This window comes from Helianthus annuus, chromosome 8 (genome assembly GCF_002127325.2).
Source record: "Helianthus annuus cultivar XRQ/B chromosome 8, HanXRQr2.0-SUNRISE, whole genome shotgun sequence".
NCBI classification, from domain to species: domain Eukaryota; kingdom Viridiplantae; phylum Streptophyta; class Magnoliopsida; order Asterales; family Asteraceae; genus Helianthus; species Helianthus annuus.
The window spans coordinates 124,577,021-124,597,014 of NC_035440.2; the positions used below are offsets into that span (position 1 = coordinate 124,577,021).

General features: G+C 36.8%; 2 long non-coding RNA genes across 2 annotated transcripts; both read left to right on the forward strand.

Annotated features, from left to right (window-relative positions):
* The first annotated feature begins 317 nt into the window (after positions 1-317).
* LOC110871473 lies at positions 318-1,218 on the forward strand. Its single transcript, XR_002553766.2, has 2 exons — positions 318-460; positions 971-1,218. It is a non-coding gene; the product is annotated as an uncharacterized LOC110871473 (long non-coding RNA).
* An 8,811-nt stretch (positions 1,219-10,029) lies between these two features.
* Positions 10,030-10,930, forward strand: LOC110871472. The gene is made up of 2 exons (XR_002553765.2): positions 10,030-10,172; positions 10,683-10,930. It is a non-coding gene; the product is annotated as an uncharacterized LOC110871472 (long non-coding RNA).
* Positions 10,931-19,994: the final 9,064 nt, after the last annotated feature.

The following is a 19,994-nucleotide window of genomic DNA, read 5'->3' on the forward strand; positions in this document are numbered from 1 at the left end:
TATAGTATTTTGGTCGTAAAATATATTTTTATCGACAGGATTTATGGACGTCGTTCCACGTAAATAAATATAGTATTTTGTTAGTGAAATATATATTTATTTGGTTATGGTCGTAGTTCAGGACTAGGTCCCGACATTGTGTGACAATGTGTGGTATATATATATATATACACACACACACAAACACACACACACACACATATATATATATATATATATATATATATATATATTTATATATATTAACATGTGAACTTTTGGATAATCACCCACCAACGCGTCATAACGGTTAACATTTTAAATAAAAAGGTTAACATCTCATTTTGTCTAAACAAGTTTGGTGAACGACTTGTCGAGTAGACACATATTTAGACCTAGTGTCTTATTGAATTAGGACACGTGTAGGTCGGGAATTATTTTGGACATTTGGTTTTGCTAGCATACGCACGGAACGCAGTTTGTGAGTCTTCACGGCCCCTTTTACTTATTTAAATGTTTATTTAAATCGGGGGAAAATCATGCTTGGTTACGGGGTATGGTAGTGGGAATGAAATCCATTTTTGCCTATTTTGTGCGCATAAGTTGGTTGGTTTTAGAGCTCGGAAGTCCTCGTGTTATTGTTTCTTTAGTAACCATTAGTCGTGGTAATGACCGCGGAACAGTCGAATAGATCTATTGGGTTTAACGAGCCCCGCTCCTGGTCGGTCGTGACCCTGTGGGAGTGCAATTGTGTCCAAATATTCTTAGACATCGTCATGGTGCACGATGTGGCGAGGCATCATCGTTATGGTTTGGTTACGGGCTTATGTCGGCACATGTATCACGGTTTTTGCAAGACCATGATTCGACTTTCGTGATTTCATTAACTACGCATACTAAATTTTTATCAAATGAGTCTAAGTTTCATTTGTGTCATTTAAACCTGTGAACTCACCAGCATTATGTTGACATTTTTAAGCATGATTTTCAGGTAAGTGAAATTTGGTTCGTGGCTTTAAGAAGTTGCATGCATCATGGACGATACCTTTTGGGGGTTTTGCCTTGTATATTTCAACGTATCGGAAATATACTTGACAAATCCTAGGAACTTTATAAACAATATAACTTTTGGTCGTATGTGTTTTTGAAACTGGAAGTTGTGTAAACTAAATATATTGTTATGGTTTGTAAACTTTAAACTTCGGTATCGTTGATGCTTAATCATATTAGTTGTTTGCTTATCGTATGCTTGAAATCCTTTCATGGTCGCACCTTGCGTTTCCGCCTTCGGCGGGGTGTGACAGATTGGTATCAGAGCCTCGATTATAGCGAACTAGGATTCGGTCTCGAGTCTAGACTATAATCTCATATCTAGGTGCCACGCATTAAACGTTTTCACTTGCCTGAAAAGTTTCATTGCATTGCATCACGTTCATGGTTGGGTCTACGAGTCGTAGGCGGGATTCATGGTTTAGTCTACTTAGTGTAGAAAGGAGTTTTGGGTATACATGGTTTGGTCTATATTGTATAGGCAAGTTATTTGGTTCATGTGGAGGGTTTTGTGATTTATATACATATATATAATTTATATATACATGTGTTTGTACGGATTTTCTTGCCAGGTCACGATGTCGTCAGCTTCAGATCCTATCGACATTTCAGATTCAGACGAGGGGATCATTGACCTCGTGTCCGATGAGGAGGTGATCGAGTTGGAGTCGGATGATGAGCCCGCTATGGAAGTAGTGCCGGAGACGGATTCTGAGCCGGAGGAGGATCCGGACTACGTGTCTGTCGAGTGCTGAGTGGCGTTAGTGGTGAGGGGGAGATAATAGCCTTAGGTGGCCCTGTGCTGATGGATGATATTCTCGATCTGGGGGATGTTCTAGTCCCTGGTGTAGTTGTCGTAGGTCACCCCGATGGACACCTTATTATTGACATCCCTCCCCTTGCGATTGAGGTCCCTCGTGTTGATGTCCCTGCTGGTGGGGACAAGGTTCTAGTGTTTCATGTTGATCATGTCGACGATGACATAGGAGTGGGCGAGGCGTTTGATATTGCGATTCTAGAGGTCTCTTCCCCAGTTGTGTCCGTCATGGACATTTCATCTTCCGACACTACTGATAGTGTATCTTCTTCTGCTCTTAGAGCCGTAGGTCCTAGTGCTCACGCTACGGACTGTGGCACTGCTGCAGAGCTTATAGCTCCCACTACTCTCGAGATGGGTGGACCGTCTCGCGCTATTCTTGCTCAAGTCGATGATGAGAGAGTTAGCGAGCCCAGGAGGGAGATTCCTTCTGTTTTTGAGATTGGAGGACCTTCATGTCCCGCTACAGCCAGCCCTTTCATTGAGAGATTCCGAGCTGCTGGCTTTCTTGTGCCCCCAAAGCTCGAGACGGGCGGACCTTCTCGACCCCCAACCACCATGTCGCCTTCCGATCCTTGCTACCGTTCTCCCATGTTTCCACCCACCCTCGAGGAGAGGATAGATTCTATTGAGATGCTCCTACATGTGTTTATGCATAGGATTGATAGGGAGTTGGATGTTATACGACAGCGAAGAATCAACGATGCCGAACAGATGATTATCCTCACCTCAGCTTCAGCACGCCACGATGTCACTTTTGGTATGACGGATTCTAATATTTCAGAGGTTCAGGCTAGGGTGACTACACTCGCTCATGGGATGAGAGTTATCGAGGAGGACTTAGCTAGAGTCAGAGCGGCACTCGAGACACGACCACCCCACCCCCCACCTCAGTAGTAGTGGTGTGATGATCTTACTTTTGGTTACGAAGATTGCTCATGGAAGAAATTTTACCTTTTTGTATATTGTCTAAACTTGTAAGCCAAGGTGATGTAGCCTTGAGCTCTTTTGGATCTTTCACGAAACAATGTAACAAGTTTGAATGATATGTAAATTATGGTATTTTCTTTTGATGCGTTGTATTTTGTTCTTTTCATGATTATTATGATGTTGTGGTTGTTATGGTGTGGTACTTTTATGACACTGCAATTATTATGATGGTGATTAATCATATAATTGTTATTACTCGTGCACTCATGATTGTCGGTGATACTTGTCAATGTCATCATATGGTTATTACAATTGGTTGTATTCTTATATTCGTACATGGTTGGCAATATTTGTTGAAATATATGTCTAAAATTCTTTTGATATTTTACATCAGAATACCATGGCGCCGAAACGAAGAAATACTCGTAAACAACCGAATTACCAACTTCCCACCCCGGAGGCAGAATTGGAAGCTTTGTTGGAACAGCGCATTGCTACCGCCATTGCACAGTATGAAGCAAACCGTGTCGATTCCAGCGGCGGTATTGGAGGCTCCGGAGGTTCTGGACCTGGAGGATCAGGAACGGGTGGGAACATTGTGATTGGTAATAGTTGGTTTTGCATGGCAACTATGGATTTTCTTGATTATGTTATTCTTATAATAATTATATCTTGATAATTCAGGAGGTACTACCATTCCAGGGTGCACTTATAAGGCGTTCCTCGACTGCAAGCCTCTAAACTTCAATGGTACCGAGGGAGCCGTTGGGTTTGTACGTTGGGTGGAGAAGACGGAATCGGTGATCCGTATCAGCAAATGTACCCCGGAACAAACGGTGATGTATGTTACTTGCCTCTTTCTGGATGAGGCGTTGACTTGGTGGAACCTTCAGGTTCAAACATTAGGTGATGAGGCCGCTTATGGGATGACATGGGAAGGACTTCGGGAATTGATGCGAGAAGAGTACTGCTCGAGAGCTGAAATCCAAAGACTAGAGACAGAATTTTGGAATCTAACTATGATCGGCGCTGATGTTGCGGGGTATACGCAACGGTTCCATGATTTGTCCAGGGTAGTTCCATACCTTGTGACACCGGAGTTCAAGAGAATTGAACGATATATATGGGGTTTGGCACCTGAAATCCGTAGCATGGTTACCTCGTCTCACCCTGCTACAATTCGAAGTGCAGTGAGCCTAGCTGTTAGTTTAACTGAAGATGCGGTGCGCATGGAGACCCTAACTAGGAAGGGAAGTGACAAGAAGGATTCAGTCGATGAATCAAAGAGTTCGGGTAAGCGGAAATGGTCTAACTTCAAGAAGGGTAACAACGCTACAAACCAAACTGCAAAAACTCAAGATGTGAAAGCTTTCTCTGCTACTGCGAACGCAACAAGCTCTGGTCCAAGAAAGTATACGGGTCCTCTACCCAAGTGCAACAAATGTAACTACCATCATGTGGGCACTTGTGAAAGTGCCAAATGTAAAAGGTGTGGAAAGGTGGGACACAAAATGGAAACTTGTAGGGTGGTGTTACCAAAGAAGGACAAAGGATGCTACGAGTGCGGTGCCGAGGATCATTTCAAGCGGCAATGTCCTAAGTTGAACCCAGCTAAGGGTCGAGCCTTCGTGATTGGAGCTAAGGATGCTCGTCAGGACCCGAACGTAGTTACGGGTACGTTTCTTCTCAATAATCATTATGCTTCAATTCTTTTTGATACTGGTGCCGACCTTAGCTTCGTATCTACCGACTTTAAACGTATGTTGAATTTAGAGTCAAGCAAGCTAGATATACCCTACTCTATTGAATTGGCCAATGGAAAGTTGGTTAAGTCATGTGAGGTTGTTAAGGGTTGCACGTTGGTCTTGTGCAATCAAGAATTTAGTATAGATCTTCTACCGGTCCAACTGGGTAGCTTCGATGTCGTAGTCGGCATGGATTGGTTGTCGAAAAACCATGCCGAAGTGATTTGTCATGAAAAGATAATTCGTATTCCTCTATCCGATGGTGAGACGCTTTCTGTCCATGGAGAAAGACGTGGAACCCCATTGCGAATTATTACTTGCATGAAGGCCCAAAAATGTCTACGGAAGGGTTGCTTTGCATTCTTGGCGCACGTAGTTGATAAGAAGACAGAGGAGCCTAAACTTGAGGATATTCCTGTTGTGAGGGAATTCCCTGAAGTCTTTCCTGAAGACTTGCCAGGATTGCCCCCACAAAGGCAAGTCGAGTTTCGCATCGACTTGGTCCCAGGAGCTGCCCCTGTAGCTAAATCGCCTTACCGTTTAGCTCCGTCAGAGTTGCAGGAATTATCTAACCAACTTCAAGAATTGCTAGACAAAGGTTTCATCCGACCGAGTTTCTCGCCTTGGGGAGCACCGGTCTTGTTCGTGAAAAAGAAAGACGGAACCTTCCGTATGTGTATAGATTACCGGGAGTTGAACAAGCTCACTATCAAGAATAGGTACCCTTTACCAAGGATCGATGACTTGTTTGATCAACTTCAAGGTTCTAGTTTCTATTCGAAGATTGATTTGCGTTCGGGCTATCATCAGTTGCGAGTTCAGGAGGAGAGTATTCCCAAGACAGCGTTTAGAACCCGTTATGGTCATTATGAGTTTCTTGTCATGCCTTTCGGCTTGACTAACGCACCGGCCGTATTTATGGATTTAATGAATCGCGTGTGCAAACCTTACTTGGACAAATTTGTGATTGTTTTTATTGATGATATATTAATATATTCGCGGTCAAAGGAAGAGCATGAGCAACATTTAAGGCTTATTCTCGAATTGCTGAAGAACGAGAAGCTATACGCAAAGTTTTCGAAATGCGAATTTTGGATTCGCGAGGTACAATTTCTCGGTCATGTAGTAAACGAGAAAGGGATTCATGTCGATCCGTCCAAGATAGAGGCTATAAAGAACTGGGAAGCACCAAAGTCTCCAACTGAAATACGCCAGTTTCTAGGATTGGCGGGGTACTATCGACGATTCATTGAGAATTTTTCAAAGATAGCACAGCCTCTAACCGCCTTGACCCAAAAGGATAAAAAGTTTGATTGGGGAGATAAACAAGAATCAGCGTTCCAGTTACTTAAAGAGAAACTTTGCGGTGCTCCAATTTTGTCTCTACCCGATGGTACGGATGATTTTGTGGTTTATTGTGATGCCTCGCATCAAGGTCTAGGTTGTGTGTTGATGCAACGAGACAAAGTCATCGCTTATGCATCGCGTCAGTTAAAGGTCCATGAGAAGAACTACACCACCCATGATTTGGAATTGGGTGCGGTGGTGTTCGCTTTGAAGATTTGGCGACATTATCTCTACGGTACACGGTGTACCATTTTCACGGATCATAAAAGTCTTCAACATATATTTGATCAAAAGGAATTAAATATGCGCCAACGTCGTTGGGTGGAGTTGTTGAACGACTATGATTGTGAGATAAAGTATCACCCGGGCAAGGCCAACGTTGTTGCGGACGCCTTGAGTCGGAAAGAAAGGGTTAAGACTTTACGTGTTCGTGCGTTAGGATTAACAATCCAAACGAGCCTCACCACTCAAATTCGTGACGCACAACGTGAAGCTCTTAAACCGGAGTTTATTAAGGAAGAATCTTTGCGTGGTATGGAACAACAATTGGAACCTAAGGAAGATGAAACGCTGTATTTCATGGGTCGTGTTTGGGTTCCATTGTTTGGCAGGTTACGTAATCTAGTTTTAGATGAAGCTCAAAAGTCGAAGTATTCGATTCATCCAGGTGCTGATAAGATGTATCATGATTTGAAGGAATTTTATTGGTGGCCCAATCTTAAAGGCGATATTGCGACCTACGTGGGAAAGTGTTTGACTTGTTCAAAGGTTAAGGCCGAATATCAGAAGCCATCTGGCTTGTTACAACAACCTGAAATCCCGATATGGAAATGGGAACAAATTTCTATGGATTTCATTTCAAAGTTACCTAGAACATCTAAGGGTAATGACATGATTTGGGTAATCGTGGATCGTTTGACAAAGTCCGCACACTTTCTACCTATCCGCGAGAAGGACAGTATGAAAACGTTAGCGGAATTGTATATCAAGGAAGTAGTGGCACGTCATGGGGTGCCTGTTTCTCTAATCTCTGACAGAGATGGCCGTTTTATTTCAAGGTTTTGGCGTTCCTTCCAAAAGGCATTCGGATCTCGCGTAGATCTAAGTACGGCCTATCATCCTCAAACGGATGGCCAAAGTGAAAGGACCATCCAAACACTGGAGGACATGCTCCGTGCATGTGTGATGGATTTCGGTGGAAATTGGGATACTCATTTACCATTAGTAGAGTTCTCGTATAATAATAGTTATCACACGAGCATCAAAGCTGCTCCATTTGAGGCTTTGTATGGAAGGAAGTGTCGGTCCCCGTTGTGTTGGGCGGAGGTCGGTGAGAAACAGTTGATTGGTCCAGAATTGGTTCAAGAAACCACGGACAAGATTTTTCAGATCAGAAACCGTATCAAGGCGGCTCGTGATCGTCAGAAAAGTTACGCGGACGTTGGGCGTAAACCCTTAACCTTCGAGGTCGGAGATAAAGTCTTGCTAAAAGTCTCACCTTGGAAGGGTGTTGCAAGGTTCGGTAAGCGTGGTAAGCTTAATCCGAGGTATATTGGGCCGTTCGAGGTTTTAGACAAGGTTGGTACCGTCGCGTACAAACTAAAGTTGCCCGATGAGCTAAGTGGCGTTCATGACACATTCCATGTGTCAAACTTGAAGAAGTGTCTAGCCGACGAGACGCTTATCATTCCTCCAGATGAAATCTGTATCGATGACAAACTCCACTTTATTGAAGAACCGGTCGAGGTTACGGACTGGAAAGTCCAAAAGTTGAGGAGGAGTCGTATTAAATTGGTGAAAGTTCGTTGGAACTCCAAGCGCGGACCTGAGTTTACATGGGAACGCGAGGATCAAATGAAGACGAAGTATCCCCACCTGTTTGAGAAGACTCCTGTTCAGGATGACTCGGGTTGAATTTCAGGACGAAATTCTTTTAACGGGGGGAGAATGTGACAACCGGCAAAATTTCAGGTTAATCCGCACGATCTAATCACTATTTATTTACTAAATTACGTGCCTTTAGACTTAATTATATAATTAATTGAGTCCATAAAGTCTAGCGATATCCGGGTAAATGCATGGGTTCACATTTGATGTCATTTGGTATCATCTTATCGTGTAGCGATAAGAGTATATATAGAAAAAAAAAAAAAAGAACGAGCGTTGGTGGATTATCTTGTACACTATAAAAAATTATATAATTGATATGGTTCCAGTATGCCTGTAACTTTAAAATTTATGGCATTATTATATGTTTTGTGTGAATAATAGATAAAACTTTTTACGGATAAGAAGGTACCGTATTCTTTCGGTTTATTGTGTAGAGTTTGGTTCGATTACATTTTAACATTTATACTAGTCATTTTCACCACACAAAAATGCTATTGTATAACTATGATTGTCTAGTAATATTGAGACTAGAATTGTGTTTTAACAAAACACTAAACATCCTAATTATATTAACCACCTAAATATCTTTCCATATCATATCAAAAGTTACTACAAAGTCAACACCAAACCACCAAACCTTACCCCTCCCCTTACGTCTAACACACCACCCCCATTCCCTGTCCCTTTTTGATGTGATTTTAGTAGAATTGTGAGGCAAAAGTATGGTGTGGTCTTGAGTATAATTGCAAGTAAAAAAAAATTATAATACAGAACTTTTATGCATCAATACAAACACACCACACTCACTTTTACTTCCTCCCTTGAACTCTCAGCCGAACACCCCTATTTTCCCCTATCATTTTTCTTTCAAACTTCCATTTCACACTAAAAATACACTTGAACTTCCCTAGGTGTTGAGATATTAGGAGGATTGGAGCAATATCTCAACACATAAACTTCTATATCTATTTTCAAGAAGTAATCTTCCCTAGTTTAAGACTAGTGGTATGTATCTTGTCCCTTTTTTTTTCTTTCTTTATTGTTTATATACTATTAATGTCTATGAGTTCATATTGTTGTCACAAAATGAGATGTTAAAATAAGTGTTTTGTTAAAATAAATAACTAAAGTTAAAAATGGAATTTTATTCCTATATACATATATATGTATGTATACAAACGTAAGTTTGTATGAGTATTTTATGTGAGATTGTTATTTGCTAGGGTAAATGTTAAATGTTTGCCTGTCATGTGGATGATGATTTTGGATGAATATGAAAAAGGTTCATAAGATTATTTTTACTAAAATGGGGTTTTAGAAAGATAAAAGTGGGTATGGAACTTGTTGATGATGTTTAAGTGTTAACATGTTAATGGTAAATCCTGGATGTTAGATTTTTGGAATATAAAAAAATGGATTAAGAAGTTAAATAAAAAAAGTGAAAAACAGTTAGAAGAGATTTTAAAGTGTATATTATGCTTCTTGATAAATTTGGCATAATATGGTTTTAAATGATGTAGTGCATGCTAACACTTGATTTTATATGTTAAGTGCATACTTAGTGATATGTGACTTGTATATGTAAGATGATGGTTTTGGCATGTTAAAATGGTATTTTAACGTATAGATCACTAACTAGGCGAAGTTATGGTTTGATGATCATGATTGAATCATCAAGGCTTTCGTGACAAAAATTTGTATTTAATAACAAGACTTGAGAGATTTTTAGTAAAAGTTGACGTTGAATATAAATTCAGGTTTTCCAACGCGAATAAGTATTTTAGTATAAAATATATTGTTCTTATAAAAATCGAGTTTTAAATATAAACGACCAAGTCTTGACGTCGTCATGAAAACTATATATATTTTCGCCTACAAGTAATTTAAAATACAATATATATATATATATATATATATACATATATATATTTTTTTGGCAAGATCGACTTACATATTTTGTGGACGTCACTCCACATGAGTAATATAGTATTTTCGTCGTAAAATATATTTTTATCGACAGGATTTATGGACGTCGTTCCACGTAAATAAATATAGTATTTTGTTAGTGAAATATATATTTATTTGGTTATGGTCGTAGTTCAGGACTAGGTCCCGACATTGTGTGACAATGTGTGGTATATATATATATACACACACACACACACACACATATATATATATATATATTTATATATATTAACATGTGAACTTTTGGATAATCACCCACCAACGCGTCATAACGGTTAACATTTTAAATAAAAAGGTTAACATCTCATTTTGTCTAAACAAGTTTGGTGAACGACTTGTCGAGTAGACACATATTTAGACCTAGTGTCTTATTGAATTAGGACACGTGTAGGTCGGGAATTATTTTGGACATTTGGTTTTGCTAGCATACGCACGGAACGCAGTTTGTGAGTCTTCACGGCCCCTTTTACTTATTTAAATGTTTATTTAAATCGGGGGAAAATCATGCTTGGTTACGGGGTATGGTAGTGGGAATGAAATCCATTTTTGCCTATTTTGTGCGCATAAGTTGGTTGGTTTTAGAGCTCGGAAGTCCTCGTGTTATTGTTTCTTTAGTAACCATTAGTCGTGGTAATGACCGCGGAACAGTCGAATAGATCTATTGGGTTTAACGAGCCCCGCTCCTGGTCGGTCGTGACCCTGTGGGAGTGCAATTGTGTCCAAATATTCTTAGACATCGTCATGGTGCACGATGTGGCGAGGCATCATCGTTATGGTTTGGTTACGGGCTTATGTCGGCACATGTATCACGGTTTTTGCAAGACCATGATTCGACTTTCGTGATTTCATTAACTACGCATACTAAATTTTTATCAAATGAGTCTAAGTTTCATTTGTGTCATTTAAACCTGTGAACTCACCAGCATTATGTTGACATTTTTAAGCATGATTTTCAGGTAAGTGAAATTTGGTTCGTGGCTTTAAGAAGTTGCATGCATCATGGACGATACCTTTTGGGGGTTTTGCCTTGTATATTTCAACGTATCGGAAATATACTTGACAAATCCTAGGAACTTTATAAACAATATAACTTTTGGTCGTATGTGTTTTTGAAACTGGAAGTTGTGTAAACTAAATATATTGTTATGGTTTGTAAACTTTAAACTTCGGTATCGTTGATGCTTAATCATATTAGTTGTTTGCTTATCGTATGCTTGAAATCCTTTCATGGTCGCACCTTGCGTTTCCGCCTTCGGCGGGGTGTGACAGGCGGGACATCTACTAGTTGAAGTATAGATATCAGCTTTTGAAAAGATAGAATCAAATTTAACGTTTAATGAAAGCAGGGTACGTGGAATCAGGTAGAGTAGTTTTCAAGTTTCAATTTCTAATATAAATAGGAACATTCATTCGTAGGAAAAATTAATCATTCCTTGCTTTCTCTTGCATACCCTATTCCTTTTATGATCAACTTTTTAATTATTAATACTCTAAAGGTCCTGCCCCGATTTAAGTGTTTTAACCCTTGATCACTGATACCCTGTCCGACTGACGTAGGGCCCCGTAACGTATGTTAAGGCTCTGCCTAAATCCGTTGGGGTTCTGTCTCGTGACGTAGGGATAAAGTGAAATTGGGTCACTATACTTAACGTGAGTGCACTATATATTTTATTAAATAACCCAGAAGTGATACCCAAAATATAACAACCCTCCTAAAACACCCCTGACACCCTACACTTTCTAAAATACATCCCATACGTGAAAACCAAGCCCGAAATACAATATAGCAAGAAAAAGTAAGTTGAGGCGGGACGCGTAGACCCACCCCAATTCCTACGCGGGCGGTATGAGGGTTGAAACCTGATCTCATTCATTTCTTTAGTTCAGGCGGGCCGCGTAAGGCCACACCGTTAGTTTACACGGGCCGCGAGTGTCCCAATTGGTGGCGCAGCCCGGTGATGACACGTGTCATCATCGTGGCGAGGCTAGATTATGACCAGGACAAGCTACGCGTTGACCCAGCATTGACGCGCGCCGCGTAAGCCATGCCTGTTCTTTACGCGGGCCGCGTGGGAACCAGTTTCAGCACCTATATAAAGAACGCATCGGATTTCATTTGAATTCGTTCATTCTTCGTTTCTCAATCACAATTTCTGAATAGTAGAAATAATACTCGGGTATTATACCCCCTAATTAGCGAAGCTCTGCCTCGTTATAAGTATCATAACCCCTGGATACGTATTAGATACTCTGCCCGATTGATCTAAGGTTCCGTAACGGCTGTCGTGGTTCTGCCCGACGTAGTCGTTGGAATGTCATCTCGGGGAGGGTATTACTAATGTTAAAATGGGTTATTATACTAACACGTGTGCATTGTTTATTTAATTAGATTATAACCAGGAAGTCACAAAGGAAAGCCCTATAATAGCAATGTGAGTGATCCTTCTTTTTGTGTAAATCTTTTTGTGTAAATCTTTTTGTGAGTTAATCCTCTTTTTATATACTCATTTTTGTGAGTAATCCTCTTTTTGTTAAATGTTTTTACAAAACCTCACTAAATTAAATATATAAAAAGCAGTTATTGAGTATTTGTAAAGAATACAATTATAGTGGGTATGTTGGGGTTTTGTATACAAAATTGGTTACTGGCGTGGTAACATCCCATAAGTTGAGTATGACCGTACCACTGATGTTAATTGTTATTTCTTGGAAACAAATGTAATTGCGGATGTGCCCTCAATACTGTAAAATGATTGGTATTTCAACTTGATTAAACTGGGATTCACTCACCAGTATTTCCTGCTGATAAAATGTTTTAAACACGTGTTTCAGGTAACTTAGTGTGAAGCCAATAAAAGCCAGCTGGAGAGCACTGAAGGCTTGGAAAAGTGGCAATAAAGTTACCTAAAATAAAATAGATGTTTTTACTAAACAAAATAGGATTTATTCCTATGAAAATGTGTGTACTGAAAACTTGGGCTTTACCCATGTGTTTAATGTTATAAAGTATGGTGGTTTACTCTGATAACATATTTCCTAACTACGGTCCTGATGAAAATTTCCGCTGCCAAATTAGACAATACCCGATACCACCGAAACTGGATCACGGCCGCCCGTTCCCGGGGATTAGGGATTGGGGGTTTTGACAGAAGGTGGTATCAGAGCTATGCCACTGGTTCAAGTCAAAGAAGTGTTCTGCTGACACTTAAGTTTTAAATTATGTGTTAGGAAATAACTTATGTAATTATGTGCTTTATGTTATTTGACTATTTGTTAGTCTACAGTATGAGTAATCGATATGATTAAATGTACCCATAGGCTACATAGGCAGATGTATTAAGTCTCTAATAGGAATGCCGTACTGATAAATTGCATTAAGTTTACAATCGTCATTTTTCCCTAAGTAGGTAAGTGCCTCAATTTACATAATATATTTATAAGTTGAAATTTTGTTAGTAATTAAAAATAAAATTCACGCATAAAAACATATATATATATAATATATATATATATATATATATATATATATATATATATATATATATATATATACGATAATAGTAACTAGCAGATGAATGACGGTGTGAGACTTCGTAGCCATCAATGCCTAGGAAGAAGACTAGAGAAGAGATGTGGGAGTTCATCAATGCATAAAGCATGAGGTCATTTATATAATGATATTCAAAATAAATAAAACTAATTTTTCTATCAATTTAATAATAGTTTTGAATATTGCACCGTGATACTGTAGTAATTAATAAGAAACCATTTATTCCATATTTTAGAAATATATATATATATATATATCATACTGTCAAAGCCACATTTCAAATATCACAGTTTAGGGATATAAAACTTTATTTAATTACTTATAAAACAACGAATACAAACTTAAATTATTTGATATCAAATAGAAGTGTTACAGCTATCTGTAATTTATAAATAGTTAACACAAAACATAAACAGAAATGAAATATAGTTTTGTTTCAATATAAACTATTGAATTATTTGTGACTATTTTAAGCGCACTATATTGCAGTTATGCAAAATAAAAATGGTATATCCCTCATATAGATACTTGATGTTAATATTAAATTACATCCCCTAGTTATAGCTATAGTAGGTAAACCCAAAATTATATTGTGGAATATAATTATATGATACAATGATTGAATACTCCTCATGATCAAAGGTACCATTATTCATTATGACCTACTATGGAAAGATGAATTAGATAAACAATGGGTAAATCTCCATATGTTAGCCACTACAGCAGTAAATGCTAACTTATATTAAATAATTGAACCGCCAAACCAGTACCAGCACCCATGCCACCTATGAGCTAGAAACATTAAAGAAACTTTGCCCCTTTAAATAAACAACCTAAAAAAAAATAGAATAAACCTTACAGGCATGTTGAGCATAATACTTTTATAACCTAGATAAACTAAAATAAGTCACGGATGCATAATCACTAGTATGTTTTGAATTCCAGTTGTAGCTTGTAATAATTATATATATAAATACATATATATAAGTTGCAATGCTCGCCGTTTTTAATCAATCTATTTTTATGATTGTACCTAAATGTTTATACTAGAAATTTTGTCTGTGATAATTAATACCACCTACTCAAATAATATTATAATATTATAATATATATCAAACTAAGTTAGTTATTAACAAAGCAGTCATGTTTATTATTCTCTTTGAAACCAATCATTTACTTTGATATTGAAATATATGGTATAAAGCTTTAAAACTTTGTGGTTTTAATAATATTGTTTCAAATTAATTTTAAAAAAACCAAAGCTATTAAATTAACCGAAAGGATTTTAAGAATTAATAAAATTTAAAAGATTGCTTTAGTAGATTGAACCAAAGCAAGTTTTGAAACCCAGGTGTACCAATTTACCACTCCATTTTATCCCTTCTGGTTTGTAACCAATTGACCATAAGACTTCATACTTTCATAGTTTTATGAAATAACTGATGTTGGGATTACTTGTAAAGATTTCTATCAAAATACTTAACGATAAAATAAATGGTTAAATGAATATGATGGATATTCATGATTAAATAAAATCATTTAATTTTTTTTTTTTTTGAGATTTGAGTTGGTTAGACTATGTAGAAAGGCCTAACTAAACGTTGAAAGCGTTTCTACAAATCTCTAATATTAAGGTATGTCCAGAATAGGTCTTATGCTTGGAAATAATTAATATACGATTACAAGATTAACCAGTCATATTGGTTATAGGATTGTGTATCCTAAATTATAAAGAAAAGTATTCAAGTCAGCTGGCTGATGTATAATAGCTAAATAATACAATATTAGTAAATGAGTTGAGTTGATGAATTGGATGTTAAATTTACCTTAAGTAATCTCGAAGTTCTCATACTTTAAAAAGATTATAATGAAGATAAAAGAGATGAGATTAAATTGTGATTGGTTAAATAATGGAGATGGAGATGCTCATAAAATAACTGTAGTAATAAAATACCATTGATGTAACCGTGACACAAATAAATTTTATAAAGTCAGTTACGTGAATCTATAAAAGATCTATTTAATTAAATACTTGAAAAATAGATCTCAAATATGTACGAAATAAAGTATTAATCTTAACATATTTTGAATATAAAATAGACATACTTTGATAGTATGGGATAAAGTACGCTACAAAAGGTTTACCCGCTGCTCTAGCTAATTGTCCACCCTTTCTAAGTGTGATTTCTATATAAAAAAAAAATCACATTTTTGAACAGAGGGTAAAATCGTAAATTAATGTTATGTAAGCTTATACTATATATTAATATTTTATAACTAAAGTTTCAATTACAGAAAGTGATGTATGTATAGTATATATATCTCTTGGTAACCCATAATTGCAATGTCATGGGTCACATATGCACATATTCTTCTAAATAATGCCTCTCAATCTTAAATGTATATTATGATTGATTCAAAAGGAAAAAAGTAGGAATGTGATAATTGGAATAAATATATAGATGGTTACTTGAGGAGAAATTATTAAGGTAATATAAATAGTAAGCCTGGTATAGTTTAACCCATTAGTTAAAAATGAAATTGTTCTTATGAGTCCAGAAAATTTATAATTGGAGTAAATTATTTCCCTAAACTTTTAATTCCAAAATAGTATATTTGACAAGAAATTCATTTCAATATTCTACTTTTATAAAAGGATAAAATAAAGTCATGGAAATAAGCTTGATGATTGGTACCATGTGATGTATAGTTATTATTTTATATGTGTGTATATATATTTCGAAAGTTTAAATGGAGATTTGAAAATTTCGTTTGTTTCTAAATAATAAATATACACATGTATATACAATCTGTTGATGGTATACACAATATAATAATCAAATATCTTCTGAAGATAAAGATAAGAGAAAATAGCACTGGTAATTCTTATAAAGACATAAAGTCATTATAAGAATAAATCATGAAACCTATTATGTTTTAAAATACCATCTGTTTCAATAAAATATTCCGTGCATCGGAATCTCATAATATATATAAGCATGAATAGAGTTGGCTGTAAGCATATTTATTACATTGAACCTAGTTATAGTATCAATGGAGACAATGATATATTTGAAACTCCATTCTCCAACCAAAAGAAAACCACAACCATAATAATATCTATGCTTAAATGAAAAAATTGGATATTGATATTCACTGGTAACAACCAGGATAGTATTTAGACTTGAATCTAAGAAACATGCCTTAGTATAAAGCTTTGAGATAAGCCAATTACTTGCGTAGATAAAGTGTGATGGTTATTGGTATCCCGTGAGGATGATGACTAGAACAGTGTCTGTATGATAAATAAGCAATAACACTTGGCCACTGTTATTTCTTGTTTATTGATACTACTCGGTTTTAGAATATGATCCATCATGAGAATACTAATTTCCTTGTTTCTTGATATAAGTCAAAATAAATGATGCGCTTTTAAAATCATGATTTGAGAGAAATTCTATTTAAGGGAAATACAATGATAATTACCTCTCCGGCAAGACTGGTAGACTCTCTAGCTTGTCCGGGTAAGATGGGGGTACCTCTCCGGCGAAACCGGGTGAGATGGGGTATATGTTATGATAATGGAATTCCCTAAATAGTACCATGACTTGATGTCTGACCTGTTTTGGAAATATGAATCTGTTAAATACATTGACCTGATGAATGGTGTATATATTACAGTATGTGAAATATATGATTATATAGATATGTATATCTATGAGAAAATCCAAAGACCATATTGATTGACAATTAGGGATAAATCACAAACAAAGTGTGTCAATGGTAATTTTAGATTTATCAGGAATCTCTCGTATACATCCGATATCAAACACTATTTCGTTTGATCATCAGTCTTGAAACTCGTACGACAAGATGAACGACGAGAACCCTATAAGTTGGGACGCCATGGAAAGTATAAGATTTCTCTTTGCGATTATTAATGCATTATGAAGCCTGTAACCAAAAGATGTGCTAAGACACAAAAAATCTAAAAACTTATAAAGAGTCGTTTTACCTCTTGAGAAGATAAGAGTAACCACGACTAGATATACTTACAAGAACTCTTTTTCCTTATAATTCTACTAAGATTTACCATTCGGAAACCTTAAATTTATTTGAAATGACAGGAATACATACCTAACTAATAAATCTTTAGTTGTACCTCTTCAAAGTTATAGAGGTAAATGAAGAATTTAAATCCATTAAAAGATCATACAAATTAAAGGTAAGAATCTCAAAGCATAGAAAATAGTCCGGTCAAAGTAAAGTGGAATTCAAAATAAAGACCAGAATATACCTAGAAACTAAACTAACTAAGTATTCATCCATATTTCAGGGAATCTCGAGGACGAGATTTAAAACAAGGTGGGGAGGATGTAACATTCCCAAAATTTTATTTATATAAAATATATAAAAACTTATGTTATTAAAAGAATGCATCATGGGTAATTGACCAAGGGAAATATGAGGTATTTTGGGCAAGCGCAGGAACCATTTAATAATTAAATTATAAAAATACATTATATTTGAACCTACTCTGTTTTTATTGAAACTTGGTTCAAAATGTAGATAAAAATATGCTCGTCCTAATGACATATTCATCATTTTATAAAACATCATATTTTAGAAGTTATAAGCACCAAATAAGTGAAGCAGTTAAATTAATTATAATATATAAAATAATATTTAAAATATTACATATGAAATCATATGTTATGTAATGTATACGTAAGTATACCTTAATTTTGAACATATACATTTTCATATTGATTACGTTATCAAGGAATAGTGTTGGTAAACGGTTGGCCACTTTTGGGCGGCGACTTTTGTTTTTTTTTTCTTTTTCTTTTTTCATATAATAGTGATTTATATGTGATGCCAAATTACAATTTTATCTCAGATGTAAAATTACGATTTCGTCATCGATTCAAAATAAAATTTTGTTTTTGTCCCTTGCTTAAATTTACGATTTTGCCCTCACTGAAAAAAATACAATTTTGCCTCCAGTTCAAAATAAAAATATGATTATGCCCTCAGTTAGAGTCCTGCCAAATTACGATTTGGTTCCCAGTTTAAAATTACGATTTCGCCCCCAGCTAAAAATTACGATTTTGCCCGCAGCTAAAATATTACGATTTTGCCCCCATTTCAAAATAAAAAAAATTGTTTTTGCCATCAGTTCAAAATATTATTTTACCTCCATTTTAAAATTACGATTTTACCTCCGCTAAAAATTGCAATCTTGCCATGGTTTTTTTTCCTTTGGCAAAACCATGGTAGTGTTTTATTTTACTTTGTTCACTTAATTTTGTTTTTATTCATGTCAAACAGCTGCCTAGCACTCGCTAATTGGTCCTGACAAATTATTGTTTTGCCCCCAACTCTAAATTACACGCTTGTCATCGTTTTAGTTAATTTTTTTTATCATAACTATAGTACTGTTTTCCTTTAATTGGTTAACTTCATGTATCTTTTTTGATATCGTGTTATAGATAGCATGTATAACTAACCGACATAAAGGCGTACATCTTATTAACCTAAGAAATACTCGGTTTAGCGCCCTGCAACGCAGGCGGCGCATAACTCTAGCTGCATAACACTGGCTCATTAGTCCTGAAAAATTACACTTTTGCCCTGATGTACAGATATCAACTTTTGAAAAGATAGAATCAAATTTAACATTTAATGAAAGCAGGGTACGTGGAGTCAGGTAGACTAGTTTTCAAGTTTCAATTTCTAATATAAATAGGAACATTCATTCGTAGGAAAAATTGATCATTCCTTGCTTTCTCTTGCATACCCTAATCCTTTTATGATCAACTTTTCAATTATTAATACTCTAAAGGTACTGCCCCGATTTAAGTGTTTTAACCCTTGATCACTGATACCTTGTCCGACTGACGTAGGGCCCCGTAACGTATGTTAAGGCTCTGCCTAAATCCGTTGGGGTTCTGTCTCGTGACGTAGGGATAAAGTGAAATTGGCTCACTATACTTAACGTGAGTGCACTATATATTTTATTAAATAACCCAGAAGTGATACCCAAAATATAACAACCCTCCTAAAACACCCCTGGCACCCTACACTTTCTAAAATACATCCCATACGTGAAAACCAAGCCCGAAATACAATATAGCAAGAAAAAGTAAGTTGAGGCGGGCCGCGTAGACCCACCCCAATTCTTACGCGGGCGGTATGAGGGTTGAAACCTGATCTCGTTCATTTCTTTAGTTCAGGCGGGCCGCGTAAAGCCACACCGTTAGTTTACACGGGCCGCGAGTGTCCCAATTGGTGGCGCAGCCCGGTGATGACACGTGTCATCATCGTGGCGAGGCTAGATTATGACCAGGACAAGCTACGCGTTGACCCAGCATTGACGCGGGCCGCGTAAGCCTTGCCTGTTCTTTACGCGGGCCGCGTGGGAACCAGTTTCAGCACCTATATAAAGAACGCATCGGATTTCATTTGAATTCGTTCATTCTTCGTTTCTCAATCACAATTTCTGAATAGTAGAAATAATACTCGGGTATTATACCCCCTAATTAGCGAAGCTCTGCCTCGTTGTAAGTATCATAACCCCTGGATACGTATTAGATACTCTGCCTGATTGATCTAAGGTTCTGTAACGGCTGTCGTGGTTCTGCCCGACGTAGTCGTTGGAATGCCGTCTCGGGGAGGGTATTACTAATGTTAAAATGGGTTATTATACTAACACGTG